This window comes from Rhinolophus sinicus, linkage group LG13 (genome assembly GCF_036562045.2).
Source record: "Rhinolophus sinicus isolate RSC01 linkage group LG13, ASM3656204v1, whole genome shotgun sequence".
NCBI classification, from domain to species: Eukaryota; Metazoa; Chordata; class Mammalia; order Chiroptera; family Rhinolophidae; genus Rhinolophus; species Rhinolophus sinicus.
In genome coordinates this window covers 33978651-33999738 of record NC_133762.1, presented here as the reverse complement: position 1 = coordinate 33999738, position 21088 = coordinate 33978651, and the positions used below count along the sequence as shown (strand labels likewise).

The 21088-nt window shown below is 50.1% G+C and overlaps 2 long non-coding RNA genes and 4 other non-coding genes across 9 annotated transcripts; 3 read left to right on the top strand and 3 right to left on the bottom strand.

Annotated features, from left to right (window-relative positions):
• Nucleotides 1–102: 102 nt before the first annotated feature.
• LOC109457390 (uncharacterized) lies at nucleotides 103–5315 on the bottom strand. 4 transcript variants are annotated; one of them, XR_012491135.1, is made up of 5 exons: nucleotides 4921–5315; nucleotides 4153–4309; nucleotides 2329–2924; nucleotides 986–1077; nucleotides 103–862 (listed from the first exon to the last, which is right to left on the bottom strand). It is a non-coding gene; the product is annotated as an uncharacterized LOC109457390 (long non-coding RNA). The 4 variants fall into 4 exon arrangements; XR_012491133.1 differs by having other exon boundaries at nucleotides 2329–2739; nucleotides 4921–5256; XR_012491134.1 differs by having other exon boundaries at nucleotides 2668–2924; nucleotides 4921–5229.
• On the bottom strand, nucleotides 2044–2176 carry LOC141568343 (small nucleolar RNA SNORA71). The gene has a single exon (XR_012491493.1). It is a non-coding gene; the product is annotated as a small nucleolar RNA SNORA71 (small nucleolar RNA).
• On the bottom strand, nucleotides 3253–3386 carry LOC141568342 (small nucleolar RNA SNORA71). Its single transcript, XR_012491492.1, has one exon. It is a non-coding gene; the product is annotated as a small nucleolar RNA SNORA71 (small nucleolar RNA).
• A 4104-nt stretch (nucleotides 5316–9419) lies between the features above and the next one.
• On the top strand, nucleotides 9420–15289 carry LOC109457386 (uncharacterized). The gene is made up of 6 exons (XR_012491166.1): nucleotides 9420–9597; nucleotides 11229–11377; nucleotides 11844–11923; nucleotides 12356–12420; nucleotides 13101–13171; nucleotides 14637–15289. It is a non-coding gene; the product is annotated as an uncharacterized LOC109457386 (long non-coding RNA).
• On the top strand, nucleotides 12514–12648 carry LOC141568345 (small nucleolar RNA SNORA71). Its single transcript, XR_012491495.1, has one exon. It is a non-coding gene; the product is annotated as a small nucleolar RNA SNORA71 (small nucleolar RNA).
• Nucleotides 13825–13958, top strand: LOC141568344 (small nucleolar RNA SNORA71). Its single transcript, XR_012491494.1, has one exon. It is a non-coding gene; the product is annotated as a small nucleolar RNA SNORA71 (small nucleolar RNA).
• Nucleotides 15290–21088: the final 5799 nt, after the last annotated feature.

The following is a 21088-nucleotide window of genomic DNA, read 5'->3' as shown; positions in this document are numbered from 1 at the left end:
GTGTCCAGTTACTACTCAGCCCAAAGCATCCTGCTCAACGTTAAACATGCTGTACATGTCATTTAAGGTCAAGGTTACGGGAACAAACAAGTCAGACAGAAGTGAGATGAAAAGTCTTATTTTGCCCCTTTCTTGTTTGTGTGTTTATTGAGATGGGACAAACAAAAGCTGAGGGAATTTACCAGAAGACCTGCATTATAAGAAATGTTGAAAGGAGCTCTTCTACCTGAAACAAAATGACAAACGCATACAAAACTTTGAGTAAAACCACAAACATTACATAATTATCAATGATCCCCTTCAAGGCACACACTGTCTTATTCACCATTGTAGCCCTATTTCTAGCATGCTGTCTGGCTCATAAATAAATTGCTTCATTTATTTATTTATTTATTTTTAATGACTAAAGTTTCAGTCTGTCCATGTCTCCATCCTCCTGGCTCTCGATGTTGCTATGGAATCTCCCACCAGCTGCTCCACTGCGCCTTCCGGTACCCAGCAGTTTCTCGGTAAGGATCACGTCTCGACCTTAATCCTGGTTCCTGGGTCGCCTTGGATGTAATGCGCTTCCCGGATTTCCTCAGGTCCTGAAGACCTGGGAGGGCTCCTGCTTCACACACTGCAGGGGACCGAGGCAGGAGTGACGACCACGTTGGGTCTGGTCGGCCGTGCCTGGTGTCACCAGGCAGACTTCAGTCCTGACCCACGTTCCTGCTGATGCCCCTGCACAGTAGCTGGCATTAACCACCATCGCCAACTTTCTCAAGTGGACCCTGACTCCTTCTTTGGCATCTTTGCAGGCAGCTACGACCAGCTGACTGAAGGTGGCAAACGGAAGTCAGAGGATCGTCCTTGGGTAGGTCTTAAAGAGAAGGGCAAAGCAGAAAAAGAACCTTCAACTTCTGGATGCCTCTGCCAGGAACATGCACAGTGATGTTACAGAAGCAAAATAACAAAATTCTAGAAAATGGTGCGAAAACCTTACCTCAGGCCCCATGGTCTGGTGCCCAGCTGATATCAAGATTGACATGAGGATGACTGACACTGCCCATAGCACCTCTGCATGCAGAGACCCATCTGCAAGAGACAAGCCATGAATGGGTACTCGCAGAAGGCCCTGGGGCACAGAGCACTTGGCAGATGACAGCACCCACAAATGCAGGATGTTACTCAACTGCCACCCTGCTGTCTCAGGAACAAGAACAATTTAACTCTAGGAAGGGGTCCGCAGATCATCTGTGATCAGGAGTAGTAGCCGTGTTAGCCTACGTGCCAACTGTGACCAATATGCTGCTGTCTATGTTAAAAGGATGCTGAGGCCAGGTTTTAGGGAGGGTGCCATGGCTGACTGGCAGCGGCTAGCAGGAACCGGGAGGGGACCCGGTGGTGGGAAGGCCCCATGTCTACCACCTAGTGTAAGGGCTGCTGACACACACATCCTCAACTATACTGTGCTCGGCCCAGCGCGATTACTGCTCTAGCATCTGCCCTTAACCTAAGGGCAGAGGGACAACCACCCCCGCTGGACCATGGGCCCTGCCCATGCCAGGACTAAAGGTAGGCCATAAGAAGTCGACCTTTCAATAGAGAAACAACAGTTCCAGTGGGAGAAGAATGGGGAATGCCTCAGCCCTGGGCAGGGTGGCTTGCTCGAGGGATTGTTCCCGTGACCTCCACAATGGCATGAGCCCTACCACCTTACTACATGTCATCTCTACATCTCTATCGCGTTTGGTTTATTTTTGTCCAGGTGCCACATGTCAGGCACCGGGCAGAGGCACTGCCCCAAGATCATAGCATGGGGGCATGATAAGCAAATCAATAATTTCCAGGTGTGCTCAGTGCTGCGCGGTGAGGCTGAGGAGGTGGGAAGGGGTGTGATGGATGGGGAGGTAGAGAAAGCTTCCAGGAGGGGAGCCACAGGAGGAGAGCGACCAGCCCATAAACATAAACTCCCTATGGCAGGGCCCTACTCAGCAAAAAAGGCTCTCCATGAGCCAGAGCACCGGGTACCAGGAAGTAACACAAACTGGTGGGAAGACATGTACGAAAGCTTCAGGGTTTGGAAGGGACAGGATGGGCCCTCCAAACACGGGGAAGTGCTTTCAGAAATTGCTCTCCCTGCACTATCAATGACCAGGGCACGGGCAGCCCACAATCACTTTCGAATACAGGGGCAGAAAAGGGCAGTGAGTGAGCCGAGAAGGGAGGCCATTGCCAGCAGCCTGAGCAATGGCCTGCACTGGGAACAGACCAGCAGACAGGCCAATGACCAGATTTACAACCTAAAATTCCAGAAGCCACACCTGATTTTCAGAGATTACTTACCAGTCCCTGCCAAGAGTTGAAGGGAAGACTAACAGCAGATCCACGGAGAATCCTTGGGTTCTGAAAGACTGGGTGTAAGTGGTACCAATACTGAACATTTGACAGGACTCACTCAGGCTCACAGAAGAGCAGTCAGCTGGCCACCGGTTATGAATCCAGGTTTGACTCTAAAATGCAGTCAGTCCTCTGTCCATTCCAACACACTGCTATTTTCCTCTCAGCGTCACAGCAGCCTTCCCCTGCACTCTCTCCCCCAACACACTTCATCACCTAAACACCTCTGGCCTTGCAGCCTGCACAGAACTTGAGCTCAAGAGAAACAGACAGGACACCACTTACCTGGGACCTCACAATTCAGGCTCTCCCTGAGGACACCTCTCACACACGTGGAACAGCAGTCACATGTCACTCCTGCAGGGGTTAAGAAGCCAGCACACGATTGGCCACTTGGCACTGCTTCCATGTCCAGAAAACCATCATGCTCGTCAACAGTCAGCCCCGTGGGGAATCCAGGTCTTAGTATATGAATGCACTGCCAGCCGGTCTCCCTTGATCTTCAGTCTACCTCATTCTCAGTCACTGCCAGTCGCCTAAGGCTGTCCCATTTGAAAGGAATAAGCATGGATCCTCTGAATGTGAGGAAGACCTTGCCAGTTTTCCTTTGCCTGCATTACCAGAACACAGGCAGCCTGCAATCACTTCAAACACAGGGACAGAAAAGAACACAGGGCTGCTGAAATGAAAGACCAGTGTCAGAGGTCCACAGCTGTGGCTCTAGAACCAACCCGTATATTCCCTGAGGCAGGACCCACTCTCATTCTCTATGAAAGCTTCACAGAAACCAGCACGGAGCCAGGCACAGAGGACACTCTATTTACAAGACACCAGGGGTCAGGCGGCATCTAAAAGGTGGTGAGAGAGAGGTGTAGGAAAGCTCCAGGGTTTGGAAGGGACAGGGGTGGACCCTCCAAACACGGGGAAGTGCTTTCAGTAATTGCTCTCCCTGCACTATCAATGACCAGGGCACGGGCAGCCCACAATCACTTTCGAATACAGGGGCAGAAAATGGCAGGTGAGCCAGGAAGAAAAGCTCATGTTAGCCCACTATCTGCCCAAGCAGGAGAAAGCTGCCCAGCCAAACCCAGGACCCAAGCATGATCATCATTTCATAGAGATTCTATCTCCCCTCATCAGGAGAGTCCACAGGAAGACCAATTTTTGCTAAAAATGCCTCACTTTTTTCATTTACACCACAAATGTTTACTCAGTATCTACCACCGTGTTTCCCCGAAAATAAGACCTAGCCGGACAATCAGCTCTAATATGTCTTTTGGAGCAAAAATTAATATATGACCTGGTGTTATATTACATTATATAAGACCCAGTCTTATATTATAGTAAAATAAGACCGGGTATTATATTAATTTTTGCTCCAAAAGATGTATTAGAGCTGATTGTCCAGCTAGGTCTTATTTTCGGGGAAACACGGTATGTGCCCCACACTGTGGGTTCAAAAGCAAAGGAAAACACAAACAAGGCCTCTGTTCCCCCAGAGCTCTTACAGTTCCCCTACCTGAAGGAAAGTAAAGACAGGACAATGAAGAAACTGACCCAAGGTTACAGCGCTAAGGGGGCTGAGTCAGGATCTGAACTCAGGCCTTCCTGGCCCCGGGGCCCCACCCCACCTACAACTCCAGGCCCCCTGCACCGGGCTTTGCAAGACAGTTCTCAGAGCCGGCCTGAGCGCCAGGACCAGCCCCTCTGCCCTGGGGCAGGAAGGCAACAAGCCCCAAGTTCAAGGTGCCCCAGAGCAGCAGCACTCACCCAGGGGACAGCCTCACTGCCTGGACACGGTGGGGACGCATCAGGCAGTGCAGATCAGGGTCCTGCAGGAGACAAGGGCGCTGGCTCATGCAGAGCCCGCACAGCCATCCAAGGGACACTTGTCCTCTGTCTGCAAGGAGCCACATAGTCGCAAGGCCTAGGCAGGGAAAAGCACGGGGAAGAGGCTTTAGTGCAGAGCAGGGGACAGGAATCCGGACTCTGGGGCCCTGCGAGCGTCCTTTAAAGCTCAGTCAACAGGTCTGTAAAAGGAGGTTTCACCACTTTCCTTTAAAATGTATTATGGGAAAAGAATTAAGGTCATTAAGGACACTTTGTAGGCCAATAAACGACAGGAGTCGGAGGTGGTGGGGGGCAGTGAATATCGGGGGCCTCTGGCGCCCCTTAGGTCCGGGGTCACACGCGGCTCCACACGACTCGCTGCGGGACGCGGGGCCCACGCGTCGCCGGATCCGTTTCTGGCCATTAGCGGGCACGTAGGTTCCACACTGGGGGGGAGGACGGGGACCCGACGCCGGCACCCGCCCGCTCCGAAGCAGCGTCGGCGATGGAGCGGCTGACCTGAGGCCCCTTTCTGGAGGACACGAATCCCGAGAGGTCCGTACCCGGTGGAGGGGGCGGGCACGGAACCCGGGGCTGGGCCTGGGGTCGGACCTGACCTCCTGCCGCGCTCCGCGCCCTCTGGGCCTCAGTTTCCCCTCATCGGGGAGGCACAGACCAAGTGCGCAGCGCTCCCTGCAGTGGACTCACCCAGGCGCAGCGACCGACGGTGCGGGACAGCAGCGGAGACAGAGCCGACACTGCGGGAGAGCGCGGATACCCGGCGATTTCAGGAGATGACGTGGGGCGACTACCAATGGCGACGACACGACCAAGGTACTTCAACTGCTCAGCGTTCTGCTGAAACGTGGCTCCCGCGCGGGCTGCGGCCTAGAGCGGCCTCTCCCCCGGCGGAACCCGCGCAGCGGTCCTGCCGCGCGCCCCCTGGTGGAGCGGAGCTGCCTCAGGAGGGCTTGGAATTATTTCCCAGTCTGGAATTATGGAAATAAAATTCCCCCACTTGTTTTGCTTTTCCATTTGCTTCTTGGTCACTGATTTGTCATTTATATGTAGAAATGATCACTCTTCCAGGAGCTTTTATTAGCAGGAGCTTGGCTTTAATTGTGTTTAGTTTGGACAATAGGGATCTGTTTGATTGACCATTGTATCCAAAGTACCTAGTGTAGTGGCTGGCACAGTGGAACAAATGAATAAATTCGCCCATTTATTTATTTGGGCATCACCAGTTTTTAAAATATTTTCCCGATGGCCTGCGACTGGAATGTGAGAGTGACAAGGAGATGAGCCTAGAGAGGTGAGCAGGTGGTTTGCTGAACCTCGACCTAAAATTAAATGAGATTAGAGTGTGGAGAGAGTCTTTGAGGCAGAAGGGACTTGATTAGACATGCATCGTGGCAGAGAAGAGAGAAGTCCTGTGCTCCCAACATCACTCCAGAGATAGACTTGGAAGGGGACTCATGGCCCCCAAATCTCACGAGCAGTAACTCTGCATGCATCTTGGGCCAGGTGCACCTCTGGAACCTGGAGCAGCCCTGCCACTAACTCGGGCCACATTTGGAAGTATAAAGAGCCCACCCTTGGGCCTGAGTGGGGGCGGTCCTCATTCAGAATCCTTGCACTCACTAGGTCAACACAATGTGAAAATCCAGGCCAGATGGGTGAACCGAGAGATAAACGGGGGTCTCTGAGGGTGTGAACACTCCATATTCTGTGTTTTGGGAGGACGGGTGTGATTCTTAAGACTGAGAATGTTGGTGGTCTCTGTGATGGGGAGGGGCTGTGGCATGGTATGGCTGTGAAGGACGCTGGACAAAGGGGTCAGGCTTGCACACTTGTGACCACAGAGCACTGGTATCCTCTCATGATGGCTGCTCTTGTTCTTACTGTCTGTGAGACTTTGGCTAAGTGACCTCACTTCTCTGCCCAGCCTCAATTGTCCTCTTCTGAGAAATGGGCAAAGTCAGAGCTCCCCTCTAATAATAGTACTGTGAGAATTAAATGAAATGATTTATGTCCAGAGCATAGCACAGAGCAAATGGCCAAAGCATGGTAGTTGCTATACTTTAGTATTTAGTAATACTGAGAAAGCCGAGGGTATCTGTCACTGCGAGAACACTGTAGGATTATTTATGAGGCAGAGAGAGTGTGCTGTGTTTGAAAAGTCTAAGGTAGCGTTGTCCAGTAGAAATATGATGCCAGAACCGTCCACAACATCAAGCCAAACTGGACCTCCCCAGAATTCCTAAGCTGGATTAATGGGGTCATATTGTGAATGCCTCATTACAAAATGACTTGAGTCTAGTGAAATCAGGGTTAAGAATATTTCAATGATCTTTGGTATTTTGATTTTTGTTTTCGGCGGTTGAATTTTATTTTACCTTATAATTTCAGTTCATCTAAATTTTGTGTTCTGTACATGTGATATTTGACTGTACGCTTGACTGTTATGGAAGGTCAGTATTGTATGTCTCTCTCTACACTGTGGTGCACTTAAAACTTTGGATCTTTTTATACTGAAAATGTAGAACGAAGACTATTTTGAAGATTTGAATAAAGTAGTGAAGTTGTATTACCAAATAAAGAAAGAAAGAAAGAAAGAAAGAAAGAAAGAAAGAAAGAAAGAAAAGAAATATAATACCAACCACATATGTAATTTAAAATTTTCTAGCAGCCACATTAAAAAGGTACAAAAAGGTGAAATTAATTTTCATAATACATTTTATTGACAATACCCAAAATATTATCATTTCAGCATGGAATCAATATTTTTAAATGATTACTGAGATATGCACCATTCCTTTTCTTTGTATAAAGACTTTGGAATTCAGTACATGTTGTACACTGACAGTACAATGCAGTGCAGGCTGGCTACATTACCAGTGCTCTGTAGCCACATGTGGCTGGTGGCTGCTGTGTTCTTCAGCGTAGGTCTAAAGGGCCGTCGGGCTGTGCAGCCCTTTGGAGCCAGAGGAGACAAGCAGCAAGCAGAAGACTGACAGCATGCCCCTTCCATGCCACCTTACCTGTGAACCTGGGACATCCTAAAAGAATGCTCTCCAAACCTCCTCCTCTTGGGTTTTAATGGACACTTCATTACATAGGCATGAGTGAGCAAATCATTTGCAATTGGGGATTGATTCTACCTCTAGCCCTTCTCTCCTCCCTGCAGGTTCAAGGTCTGGGGTAGGACTGAAAAATTCAACCCTTGAATCATTAGGTGAGCTCTCCCTGTGCCAGCCCCTATCCCTAGGTGCTTCCAAAAGTCGCCTCATTTACATAACAAAAGCCACCTTTATTGTTCTCAACACTTATGAAATTCCAAGAGTTTTGGGACCTGCCAGGAAGGAACCTTGGACAAAGACCACATATACATGAGAAATACGTATATGTGTATTTTGATCATCAGAATGATAAAATATATATTTCTTATAAATCACAATCTCACAACAGGTGACCGGTGCCTGACCTACTCCTTGGACAAAGGTTCATTGTATCCTTCGGCAGGTGTAGAATCTGTGGTAGGAACGTTCATCTGTTATCCAAGAGAGAGCCTAGGAGAGAGCCTGCTAGGGTGAGAGGACCCCAAGAAGAGGGACTGTTCACATCATTAGGAGTGCAAAGGACATCAGTTTTCAAAGAACCCCTGAAATAGAGGCCAAGAGAAAAGACTTAGCATTAAACATGAACCCAACCTGGAGAGAAGTCTCCCCTCCACCTTACTCTTTTTTCAGTTTTTTTTTTGTCCACCTTACTCTTTATTTCATTTCTTTTGATCCTGTAGATACTGTGAGTGGGGTAGTGGGCAGAAACCTGGTAAAGAGAAACACATTTGGACAAGTAAAGAGAGAAGGCTCCTGTCCTCTCCCAGCAGCCCAGTCTACACTTGGCCCCAGCTGGTGAAGAGGAGAGAAGTCTTACCTGTAAATGATCATTGTAAATGTGATTAATACATCTGACTGGACACTTAAAATAATTGAATGGAAATTGTGTTCCCCATTTGTAGTGATTACAAGACTGATTACGTAACAATGAGTAGAAAAGCTATGAGGTCTGACTGATATTTTTCCAGGGATGAGGAAAAGATACTTCCCCTTAGAAAGTCTAAAGAGACAGGTGAGGGAAAAGAAATTGTGATTATAGACCAGGAGACCTGCTTTCAACATACTGGTCACATTACTAAAGGATTGGGCTGTAGCTGGGAGGCCAACATTCCACCAATCTAGAGTTTGTGACCTCACAGTGGCTGAGAGATGCCCGTGGCCTGGAACCCTCACCCTTGGGGAAAAGGAACGCTAGTTGGATAGATTGTTCCAAGGAGCTGATGCCCAGGGTCTAGGCTGGAAGTCAGCAACTGGCCCTGTGAGGCCTGCAGGAGCTCCAGGCCCCGTCCGTTCACTAAGAATGATCACCATGCTGGAGACCTTGCTGTACCTGTCGCTCATCCTCCTTGGCTTCTTGCTGCTCCTCTGTTACTTCATCTTTCGGAAGCAATAGGATCCGGCGCCCCCAGGTTGGAACTGAGGCCTGATAGAAGCCTTGAGCAGACCAGCACCCTGGGGCCTCTAACATAGGATGGGCTCTTCCTGAGCTGCCCTGTGGCCTGGATACTGGTCTGTTTTGGAGTCTCCGGCAGCCCCAGGCCCTCACTGGATGCTCTGACACACTGAGATGAGACAGAGAGTCTCCCCACCAGAGTCAGCTCCCACCTAGGTCTCAGCACCTCCTTCACCTTGAATCCCATAGCTGGGTCCTCTGACCCCCACAGCCTCTCTATTACTAGTTTTGCTTCTGGTTCATTTTTGTCCTGGGCTGAAGGCCACTGGCTCTGGAGAGGGGCTCGATGGAGATATAAATGGCCCAGGCCTCTGCTACGGGGACAGACACGAGAAGAGGTGGCCCTCTCCCTTCAAAAACTGACAGGGCTCTGCCCTGAGGAACTGGAGTCCTAAAAACTAATAATCTTGACAGTGACATTGGACTTTCCATCTATCCATTGTGGATGATATTGGCTAATAATTACGATGTCCATTCTATTTCTAGAATTCTCAGAATTTTTAAAAGTTCTGAATGTGTATTGGTTTTTGTAAAATGATGATAATAATGATAACTAAAATGTATTAAACTAGCTTACTATAAACCAACGGCTATTTTAAGCGAGTCAAATTTTCAGCTCCAATCCACTAGGGGGCACCAACGGACCGCTTGCGCGGCTTCAGCCCGCGGAGACGCAGCTCTCCGCTGCAGCCGGCGCTTCGCTGCATTTTCGCCGGCGCTCAGGTGGTGGGAGGAGTAGCTTGTGTTGGCCACCGAGGTGTCGCGAACGGTGTTTAGGTTCTGACGCCACCACTGCCGTTCCTGGCGCCTCGAGTGAGTCATTGCTGGGACACGCTGCACTGGGAACCCGGCGGCCTCCAAGGCAGGTGCTGCGTCCGCCTGCCCATTACAAGAGGCCCAGAGGGCGCGGAGACGGCAGGAGGTCAGGTCCGACCCCAGGCCCAGCCCCGGGTTCCGTGCCCGCCCCCTCCACCGGGTACGGACCTCTCGGGATTCGTGTCCTCCAGAAAGGGGCCTCAGGTCAGCCGCTCCATCGCCGACGCTGCTTCGGAGCGGGCGGGTGCCGGCGTCGGGTCCTCGTCCTCCCCCCCCAGTGTGGAACCTACGTGCCCGCTAATGGCCAGAAACGGATCCGGCGACGCGTGGGCCACACGTCCCGCAGCGAGTCGTGTGGAGCCGCGTGTGACCCCGGACCTAAGGGGCGCCAGAGGCCCCCGATATTCACTGGCCCCCACCACCTCCGACTCCTGTCGTTTATTGGCCTACAAAGTGTCCTTAATGACCGTAATTCTTTCCCCATAATACATTTTAAAGGAAAGTGGTGAAACCTCCTTTTACAGACCTGTTGACTGAGCTTTAAAGGACGCTCGCAGGGCCCCAGAGTCCGGATTCCTGTCCCCTGCTCTGCACTAAAGCCTCTTCCCCGTGCTTTTTCCTGCCTAGGCCTTGCGACTATGTGGCTCCTTGCAGACAGAGGACAAGTGTCCCTTGGATGGCTGTGCGGGCTCTGCATGAGCCAGCGCCCTTGTCTCCTGCAGGACCCTGACCTGCACTGCCTGATGCGTCCCCACCGTGTCCAGGCAGTGAGGCTGTCCCCTGGGTGAGTGCTGCTGCTCTGGGGCACCTTGAACTTGGGGCTTGTTGCCTTCCTGCCCCATGTCAGAGGGGCTGGTCCTGGCGCTCAGGCCGGCTCTGAGAACTGTCTTGCAAAGCCGGTGCAGGAGGCCTGGTGTTGTAGGTGGGGTGGGGCCCGGGGGCCAGGAAGGCCTGAGTTCAGATCCTGACTCACAGCCCCCTTAGCGCTGTAACCTTGGGTCAGTTTCTTCATTGTCCCGTCTTTACTTTCCTTCAGGTAGGGGAACTGTAAGAAAGAGCTCTGGGGGAACAGAGGCCTTGTCTGTGTTTTACTTTGCTTTTGAACCCACAGTGCCCGGCACGTAGTAGGTACTCAGTAGATAGATGCTTGGTGAATGAGTAATTGAGGTATTTTTACCAAAAGGTGGTCTTTCTGTGGACTCTTGATGGGGGAAGATGGAATCTTTACATGAATTAATGACAGTGCTTGGGTCCTGGGCTTGGCTGGGTAGCTTTGCCCTTCCAGGGCAGATAGCAGGCTGTTAACAGGGCTACTTTCTGTGAGGCTTTTTAAAAGGAGAATAAAGCATGGGCTGTATGTCAAGGAGCTATGTCGTGGTTGTGCAGCTACAAGGTGGGTTATTTCTCACCAAGGGCTTCCTTCCAGGAGGCCACTTCTGCCTCCTTTCTCTCCCCTGTGTAGGTCCTTCGTCATGTAGGATTCCTGGTGTGATACAGTCTGGGAGGTGGCTTGACATGAGACGAGAGCATTGATTATGCTTTGTGGAAATCGTTGGTGTTCTTGTTGTTTTGCTTCTCTCTGCTTTGATCTTGAGCTCAATGTCAGTCTCACCTCTCCTTCGTGTCAGTGCCTGGCGGGTGCCCAGTGTTCAGAAGCTGTGGAACAAACGCACAACAGGAGCAAAGAAAAGGGGAGATGCGTCTTTGTAAGTTGGCATGGCCCTTTGCCTGTGGAGGATCAGGGAAGACTGCTCGTGAGCCAGCCAGCCAGGAGAAGGTGAGTGTGCTGCTTCTGTCTTGGACTTGTTCTTCCTGTTGGCCACTAGTTACCCATTGGAGGCTCCTGGGTATGAGACAGAGCCCAGTCCACCAGGGGAGGATTTTCCATAGGCAACCTGAGGTGTTCCTGCCCCAGTGCCCTCCCATCGCTGCCAGGCACTGCCTGTCTGGTGCCACATGTTCCCAGACCTGTTCTATTTCCACATCCTATTCAAGATCCAGCTTCCGGAGTTTGCACAGAAGATGATCTGAAGAGCCCCTTTGTGCCGCATCTCTTGTCCCATGTGGAGTTGCAAACTTCTTTTCAGTTCATGAGAAAATGATGTGCCTTGTGGGTTACTAACAACAGCCCACATTTGTGACGCCGCTAGCTACTGTGCCAGATACTCTGGATGTGCTTACCAGGACAGGTTGTGACCAGGGGACAGCTAGTTTGCTCATCCAGGCCTTCTCTTTTACTGCAGAGGCGTCAGCTCAGTGCAGAGCGGCCCTTGAGAGGTGTCTCCATCCTGTCAGGAAGTGGCTGGACCCCAGTGTACCCACGGTGAGTTGTGTTCTCTGGAGGCTTGGGGTTTCGCATGCCACGAGGTGCGCACAGGTTCCGTAGGTGTGATGTAGTCTGGAAAGAGGATAGAGGAGAGACGATGTGGTTTCATCCTGGCCCCCAGTGTTACCCTCTCTGGGATCTTTGAGAACACACCTGGTTCCCCTTTATGTGTTTGGTTCTGAGAGCCCTTGGGGAGCCCTTCCTCAAATTTTATGTTGGCAGCAGAAGGTCTGACTCGAAAGCTTCAAGAAGGATTTTGGCGTATCCACCTGTACCCAGGTCTCAATCTCTTCTCTGCCTCCTCCTAGATTTGGACCTTCTCTTATCCCCATTTCATCCTCCAGAAAGCAAGAATACAGAAGCCATTTTTCTTAGGATCACATAGTCCCTGTCTTTTAGAGCCTAAGCATTCTATGACTTTTCTTTCAGAGGTGTCTTCCGATTGCCTTTCCTGCCTGGGCCATAGTGGAGGAATTTCTGCAGGATTAGAAGCAGTTACTGGGTCCTTGTGCTCAATGGGAGAGGCTGACTGCTCCAGCCTCTGCCAGTGGCCTCCTTTTTCAGCAAAACCCCCTGTCCTTTTCTGCCCCTGCATTCAGAAGTGGTCACAGGCTGCCCATGTCCTGTTCATTGGTAGTGCAGGCAGGGGAAGTGTGGAAAGGGTTGCCCCTTGTCTGGAGGGTCCACGTCCTCAACCTTGCGGTTCTGGGAGCTTCCCCACCGTTTTCCTTGGCACACACCTTTGGCCTCCAGGGCCTCGGGGGCGGTGCTGTGTGCGTTAGTGTCGCTGGGGTTTTCACTGCCTGCCCCTGCTGTTGGGAACCAGGCTATGTGTGTTGCTTAAGGTCCCTTTGATGCCCAGCACGGTGGCTGTCAGTCAGCCACGGTATCTCCCCGTAAACCTGGCCTTGGCATCCTTTTCAGCCTATCACTGATTAACGCCCCATTGATCGGCGTTGGTCACCCTGCCATAGACTATCCCCTATCTCCTTAGAGTTAGCTACTGTCCTCTTCATGAGGAAGTCATGTGTCTTGTCAGGAAATAACAGCAGCCACCATTTGTGAACTGCTTATTATGTGTAGCTAGTGCGCTGAGCCCCCTCCTGATGCCCCCATGCACTGCTATGAGCAGGGACAAGTTGAGTGCTCATTCACAGCTTGTTGTCTGTTGCAGATGAGTGCACTGTACAGAAGCATCATGGGAGTTGTCATGTCTGGAACATTCTAGACCCCTGTGTCCTTGAGGTAAGATCTCTGGTCCATTGTCTGAAGTATGGGTTCCTTGCATCCGCTATAGTCAATGTTCGTGTTCCCAGGGGCTTTGGGTGAAGAGATGTAAGGGAGCTGAGAGGTGAGATGAAGCCAGCATCTGCTCGCCACCGCACCCCCAGCCAGCCTGGGTCACACGTGGCCCTTCACACGTCTTCAGCGGCTACTGCAGGCTGGGGCCTCCAGAGTCCCACTTGAATAATGAGCCCTCTGGGATATCTGCCTTCCCTCCCTGGAGGGTCAGCGGAAGCCTGTAATGGAAACCGGGTAGACTTAGGTGTCAGACACTCCTGTCCCTGGGTTTGAATTTCCTCTGTTGCTCTCTGTCAGTGACCTATTCAGAACCTTACTTGCTTTGTCTGAAAAACAAAGCTATGACAGAGGTGACTTCTGTGGTCCTTAAGATCATGTGATTCCTATCATTTCCAACCCTAACATTTTCCCGGTGTTTTTGCCTGAAGTGACTTCTCTTTGGTTCCTCTTGGCAAGGATGTTCTATGGCGCTTTCCCGGGAAGGAATAGCCACTCCTGGGGTCCTGTGCTCCGCTGGGTTGTGTTCCTAGACTCAGTGTGTGCCACAGGCCACTGGCATTGCTGCTTCTCCTGAATCTCTCTCTGGCCTTGTATGCACCTGCATTCAGAAGGGATCACGGGCTGTCTGTGCCCTGGTCGTTCATAGTGCAGGGAGAGGAATTGTTGAAAGCAATTTCCCGTGTTTGGAAGGTCCACACCTGTCCCTTTCAAATGCTGACGCTTTCGCACACTCCTGCTTCTGCAGCCAATGCTTTCCACTCTCGGGCATTGTGGGTTGCTGTGTGAGAGTCAGTGGCAGGAGACTCTTTAGCTTGGCCTTTGTCAGCTTGGACTCCTGTTGTCAGAGCCAGGCTGTGTCTATGTCAAGATTCAGACACTTTGGGAGGCCAGGATAATTTATGCATAATGAATAAATGCTGTGTTGCTTAAGGTATATAGGGATTGCCATCAGATTTTCAAAGGGAAGCAGCTCTTTGGAGGTGGTAGAGCTGTGCAGGCTTTTGAAAGAGTGGGATGTAATGCGCAATAGGAAGGTATTGGAGGGAAGGGAGCAACACGAGAACACCCACGAGGCTGGGGTGAGCACGAGCGCCTGGGGAGACAGATGTGCAGGTAGGTCGTGACCGCATGGAGGGATGGCTGCTGGGCTGGTGGTCTTCACTCCCAACCCCGCCCGGCGGGGCCTCAGTGGGAGGAGCCCCTGGAGCACGCTCTCCAGCAGTCTCTCTGCCAGTTACTGCATCTGCTCTGTTGCCCTGAAAAGGCCCATTTTTTTAAGACCGTGTCCATGTTGACTCTTGTCTAGAAGCACTGAGATACGTTTCTGAGCTGAGTTGGGTGTAGAAAAACTAAACTGGCATCTCACTCGTGATTAATTGGGGGCATTCTCACTGATATTCATTTGAAGAAAGATGAGAAAATGTTGGAGACCAAACGCTTGCTGCGACCTCCTGCTCTGTGGCCTCATCACTCTAGGGGTGCTATCTTGGATCTGGAGGTTGTTGGAGGAAACCCCAAGGGGACAGAGGCACTGATTCTCGTGATAGTGACCTGGGTCATAGCTCCTCTGGAGGGGCCTCCTCGTGGTGAGCTAATGCCCAGGAGCTAAGTGGGCCCGTGTTTCTGAGGTGGACATTCCAAGCTGCTGGCCTCACTTGACTTTCTCCTTTAGATTATTTTGGGGTTGATCACGGACGCGGGCATAGCGGAGTGAAGAGTGATGTTGCCACGTGATCTATCGCCAGACCTTCTTACCTGTGTTAGCTCAGCACGGCATGGAAGGACTTTTCCCTCTGAGTGAGCAGGACATCGGGAAAGCCCTGGGGGGTTATGTGCAGAGGTGCAGACCTTCACCTGGCTCTGCCCCTTCCCAGCAGGTGCCACAGAGCGTGTGGACCAGGACTACTGGTTTCCTTTTGTCTGGGCCAGGTTGTCCAGTGGCCCCCTGGCCCCCACCTACTCCTGGTGTAACCCCTTAGAACCAAGAGTTCTGTCGAAGTTGTCTGTGCTGTGCAGCATTGACTTCTCACCTGCCTCAATAAATCTCGGAATTGCCCTGTTGCTTGTTTTTATTTGTTCGTTTTCTTTATTAAAATCAATGTGTCCATGTGCCAGTGAGGCGGGATGTGGAGAAAGTGGGTCACAGGCAGATCTCTCAGCTTTCAGTCATTGAGACTTTCCACTGAGCATGACCAAGGGGGTAGGAGATGGGAGGTAGCATTTGGACTAGGGTGGAGCAACCCCAAGTGCTTCTGGGGGACTCAGCTTTAGGAGGAAAGAGAACTGTTAGAATTGTTGGTTGAGGGACATTTGGGCCAAGGCTTTGGAAAGATGAAGAAGGGTGGATGATGCGGCAGGGCCAGGGGCTGAAGTCCCCGAGGGAGGCAGGAGTGTCCTGTGCTCTGGGGGTGAGCGTACACTGGGTGAATTTAGAGAGATGGTTTTGAGCAGGAGTGGGAGTGGGGCAGACGAGGAAACCCTGGGGGAACTCTAGATGCCGTAGACAAAGGTGTTCGGGTTACTGTGACTGTTCCCAGGAGAGATTCGGTCTTAGGAAACGTGTTCAGTGACAGCAAGGGCCGACACGTGCTAAGCACGCATGTGCTTTGTTCACCTCCCTGGGGGAACGTGTTACCTTGCCCTCATTTTTCAGGTACAGTCCACACAGGAGCTCCCCCAAAGGCCATAGTGGAAAGAGGAGTTAATTGTCCATTCCTTGCACTGAAACTGAAATCACCTTGGTTGATTGTGCTGAAGTGGACACCGGATGGCCAAGACCCACCCTCGTGAATTTAGCACCTTGAGGCTCTCTGTCAGCATTCTTGGGGGCGAGCGGGTGGGCGGGTGGAACTCCCCTCCAGTTCTGGTGGAGGTCCTTCTGCCCTGCCCCTCTCCTTAATTCTTACCCAGGAGCCATGTGCTCTCTTGTAGATTCCCCACCTGCTCCGGCTCCTCTGTGTCAGTTTCATCCAACCGTAGCCCTGGTCCTCTAGTGAAAAATGACCACCTTTCCTCCGACTTAGCCAGTGTTCCTTTTTTTCAGTGAAGTTTTACTGCTGGTTGTTGCCGTGGCATTTGTAGACCTCTTTCTTGAACACTGACCATTCCCTCTCAATGCAAAGCAGCTTCCGGTCAGCTTTCGGTAGCAGTGTCTGTACCCCATTCCCCTCCCCTTTAGTCTCTCAGGGTTTTCTTGACAAGACTTCCCATTCTCCAGGGGAGACAGGCAGGGCCTGCTCACTGCCTGTGTCTGTGTCCACCCAATGTCATACATGACTCCCCACAAGCGCCATAGACCCCTGCCACTCTGCTACTTCAGGTTCCTGAAAGCTCTCCTTTTCCTGGCCTATGTGCCTGGAGTGCGTCCTCCACTTCAGATACTTGCTGACTCAGCTTGTGGCGCTTCCTTCAGGAAGCCTTCCTTCACTGGCTAAACCTCCACCCAGACTGGATTCCCTGTCCCTCATTTCATTCATCCCAAGTCTTAATTACATGGAGGCACAGTTCTAAGGACCTGGTAAACAAAAGCAGGCAAAAGCAAATCCCTGCCTTCCTGGTGCTTCCATTTTGAGGCAGATGTACCATAAAGTCCTAAAATGTGTAGTGTGCTGAAGAAGGACTAGAAAAACAAATAATAAAGTCGGGAAACACGAAGTCTGGGGGCCAGCAGGGGGCGTGGTATTTTTAAGCTGAATAGACAAGGAAGGCCTCCTGTGGGAGGTGTGAGCTCAGTCAGGGGAGGGGCTCTCACCTCTGTGGTCACTGCAGCCTGTGCGGCCTCGGTCACAGCATGGACCTGCGATGGTAGGAAACTTCCCTCTGGGATACCAGGTCCAGGGAACTGGGAGGCTGGGGAGGGGAGGTGGGCAAGGAACCTCTGAGGCCACTGTAGGGCTGCTCCTGATGGTGAATACCTGCCAGGTGGTGAGGGTGGCAGCACCATCAAGTTGGGGTTAGCCAACCAGGCTGTGCATGTCCGGAGGTCGGGATCTACACCTGCTAGCTCTGCAGCCCCTCACCTTCCATCCCCCACATCCACAGCTCCAGTGGCTGGGGAAGCACTGTCACCCAAGGGCAGGCCTAACCCATGACCTTGGTCTAGGGCCAAGAGCAGCGATAACCCAGCCAGGCAGTTTTCCTCTTGGGGAGTTCTGAGTATGTCAAGAGCCTGAGGCCGGCCCGGTGGCTCAAGCGGTTGGAGCTCCATGCTCCTAACTCCGAAGGCTGCTGGTTCGATTCCCACATGGGCCAGTGGGCTCTCAACCACAAGGTTGTGCCAGTTCAATTCCTCAAGTACCACAAGGGATGGTGGGCTCCACCCCCTGCAACTTAAATTGAACACGGCACCTTGAGCTGAGCTGCCGCTGAGCTCCTGGATGGCTCAGTTGGTTGGAGTGCGTCCTCAACCACAAGGTTGCCGGTTTGACTCCCACAAGGGATGGTGGGCTGTGCCCCTGCAACTAGAAACGGCAACTGGACCTGGAGCTGAGCTGCACCCTCCACAACTAAGACTGAAAGGACAACAACTTGACTTGGAAAAAAGTCCTGGAAGTACACACTGTTCCCCAATAAAGTCCTGTTCCCCTTCCCCAATAAAATCTTTAAAAAAAAAAGAGAGCCTGAGTAATTGGTTGCAGGAACAGAAGCAGGAAGAGATGGGAATTGAGTCCCTTTATCAATAGAGTCCAAAGGTGCAGAGAGTATTGAGCTCCTGTTGCAGGCGAGAGAACCATTTCTGGAACTCGTATAGGGGGAGGATGATATTCCAATTTCCAAACCACAGTGGTGCTCTGCGGGGCCTGGCTGCGAGCAGCACTCACTCATCACGAGGCCTGGAGTTTTATAAGGTGTGCCAACGTGACCAAACTTCCAGTCTTCTTTTTCTTTGGAGGAGACCTTACATTCACCACTATTATGCCATTACTAGAGAGTGTCACTTACCAGCATAATGACTGACACATGCAAGGAGCTCCATCAGCATGTAAGGAGGAGGAATGGAACCAGTGGTGGCCTTGCCAGTGTGCACCAAAGCCCCTCTGTCCCCATGACTACAACTGCCATGTCACCACTCCCATACTGGGAAGCAGCCTAGTGAAGTCATTAAGAGCTTATTGAATTCAGATGTCCCTGAACTGCTGTGGGGCTTGGAACACAGTCTTTTGCCTCCTTGAACCTCAGATTCTTTCTCTGTACTTTGACCATCAGAATAGCACCTACCCCAAATACTAAGGATTAAATCAAATGATGCATGTTAAACGCATAATACAGTACCTGGCTTATACTGAGTGTTAATAAATGTCAGCTATTTTTATTTGATGAGCATATCTAGCTAGCTGATACTTAAAATGAAGAACCAATGGGAAATGTCACTATGACAGATTCATCTGTTAACATGACACTGTGAGTATCTTTTTCTTTGCTCATTTGCAGACATCCCAGTGGGGCTGATGTTAATCGTCGCTACCATTGATTGAACTTTTATTAAATGCCATGCTCTATACTAAGGAAGCCCATATATATAATTACCTCATTTAATCTTCACAACCCAGTCAGGTAGATTTAACTATCCTCCATTTTATCAATGAGGAAACCAAGGCTGAGAGAAAAGAAGGGACCTCTCCCACTTCTAACGAGCGGTTCAGCTGGTTTTCTATTTTGTGGCGTATTAAGTAAAAAATGGTGCAGCCTGATTTCATAAATCGCATGAACCATACCAGGCTGTCAGATGCCTGTCTGTACTAGAAAACTGGAAATGAGGATATTTGACTCTTCCCTCCATCTGCTTCAAATTATTGCCTATTATTCAGTCTTCCTAAAATACTCTTCATCTAAATCAACAGTCTTGAGGAGTGAACTTGTGAACCTGACATGTTCAGAGACAATAAGCATATTTCACTCAACACCAAAATATCGACTGTCCATCTTGTTACTGTTGTGTCTGAAGCAGGAGTCATCATAGTTCTCCTGAGCTTGAGGAAACCTTCACAGGTTATTACCAAGGTGGCCCAAGAACCAGGTTTAGGGGCAAGAAGAGCCGTGATCCTTTTAGAAAATCACTGCCTGGCAGCAGAGGTGCTGGTGAAGCAGCTGGTGGGAGGCATAGAGCAGAATCAAGCCACGAGAACAGCTGGAAGACTGCAGGTTCATTTCTCCATTCAAAATATATTTGTTAGGCACTGTGCTGACAAGTACATCGATCATAAGTTCTATTAATTCACACTCCAGATATTTATGGAACAGGCCCTGTGTGCTGGGCCTTGCTCTGAGCTGGGAATAGAATTCGGAACAAAACAGAGGAGGGAACTCATGGAGCTTATAGACAAAACGGCATGGTCCAATAGAAACATCATGCAACCTACACATGCAATTTAAAATTTTCCTAGTAGCCACATTAAAGAAATAAAAAAAAAAGATGAAATACATTTTTTTATGGTGATATTGTCATTATTATCATTATTATTACTTAGTGATTGAAATACATTTTTGTAGTATATTTTATTTAACTCACTACATCAAAAAATACTGGCATCATTTCACCATATAATCAATATAAAAATTATTGAGATATTTTACATTTTCCCCCAAATTAAGTCTTTGAACTATGGTGTACATTTTATGCTTATAGTACATCTGGGGTTAGACTAACCCCATTTCAAATGCTCAGTGCCACATGTGGATGGCAGAGATCTAGAGGATGAAAGTTCAAGGTTAATCCATGGAAGAAGAGTGTTGCGAGGATGCCTCCTTCACAGGAGGGCTGCTGCACCTTGTTGCGGCTTAAAAAAGTTTCTCCAGCCTGGGTCCCCCACTCCCCGGTATCCCTCTTCCCCATCTTGACAGATACCAGGTGTGTCTGTTGGAGTCCTACATCACCTTCCAGAGCCTTCTGCAGGCAGAATGTCAAGTTTCATATTGCTTCTCCAGCACAAGCCCCACCTACTGGAGTTAACCTTAGTGTGCCCAGAGTTTCTTCATTCGGTAAGTCGCTACTTGTTTACTGAGCACCTACTAGGTGCCAGTCTCTGTATTGAGCACTGGGAGGCAGCAGAATCAAGAACATACACTAGTTAACACAGACAGATATTAGCACATGGTCCCATTTTGATAGTCAAGTAATCCACAAATGAAGAAATCATTAAAAACTAAGCAATGCTATGGAGGACAAATGAAAGGGCGCAGAGACTAAACAGGGAGACCTGACTTCTTGTTTGTGTATCTGTGTGTGTGTGGGGGGGGGGGTGGTCAGAGAAGGTCTCCCTAAGGAAGTAGAATTAACAGAAGAAAGGAGGAATGGTCCATGTGCTAAGGTTGCATGGGGGATACAGGGAGGATCTCAAAGACGGCAGATGTGGATGGTATGCAACACTGAGAATTAGGACAGCAGCCTGGCGTGGGTGTAAGAGCACTGGCTTCAGAGTCCCACAGATCTGGTCCAACCCAGCTGGGGGACTTGGGGGACAAGTTTCAACCTTTCTGGGCCTCAGTTACCTCCTTTAGAGGGATGTGGTGAAGATTAAGACAGTGCTGTGAAAACTCTTGGTATAACAGATGCCCTGTTTCATTTTTAAATTGACCTCCATTATTTATTGAAGGTTCTTCTGCACCATATTAAGGCCAAATTTTGCATTTGTTTCTTATCTTGGGGACTTTGGGGTTGAAGTCTCCAAAGTACAAGTTTTTAGAGAAGTGGAGACAGATGCCTCCCTTTATTTTTCCCCTCACTTTAATTTTACTAGGGGATTGGAACAAGTAATAGACATGAAAATATTCCAATATTACTAGGGGATTGGAACAAGTAATAGACAAGTAATATTCCAAAAAAAATTAACCTTTTATTTTGGAATAATTTTAGATTTACAG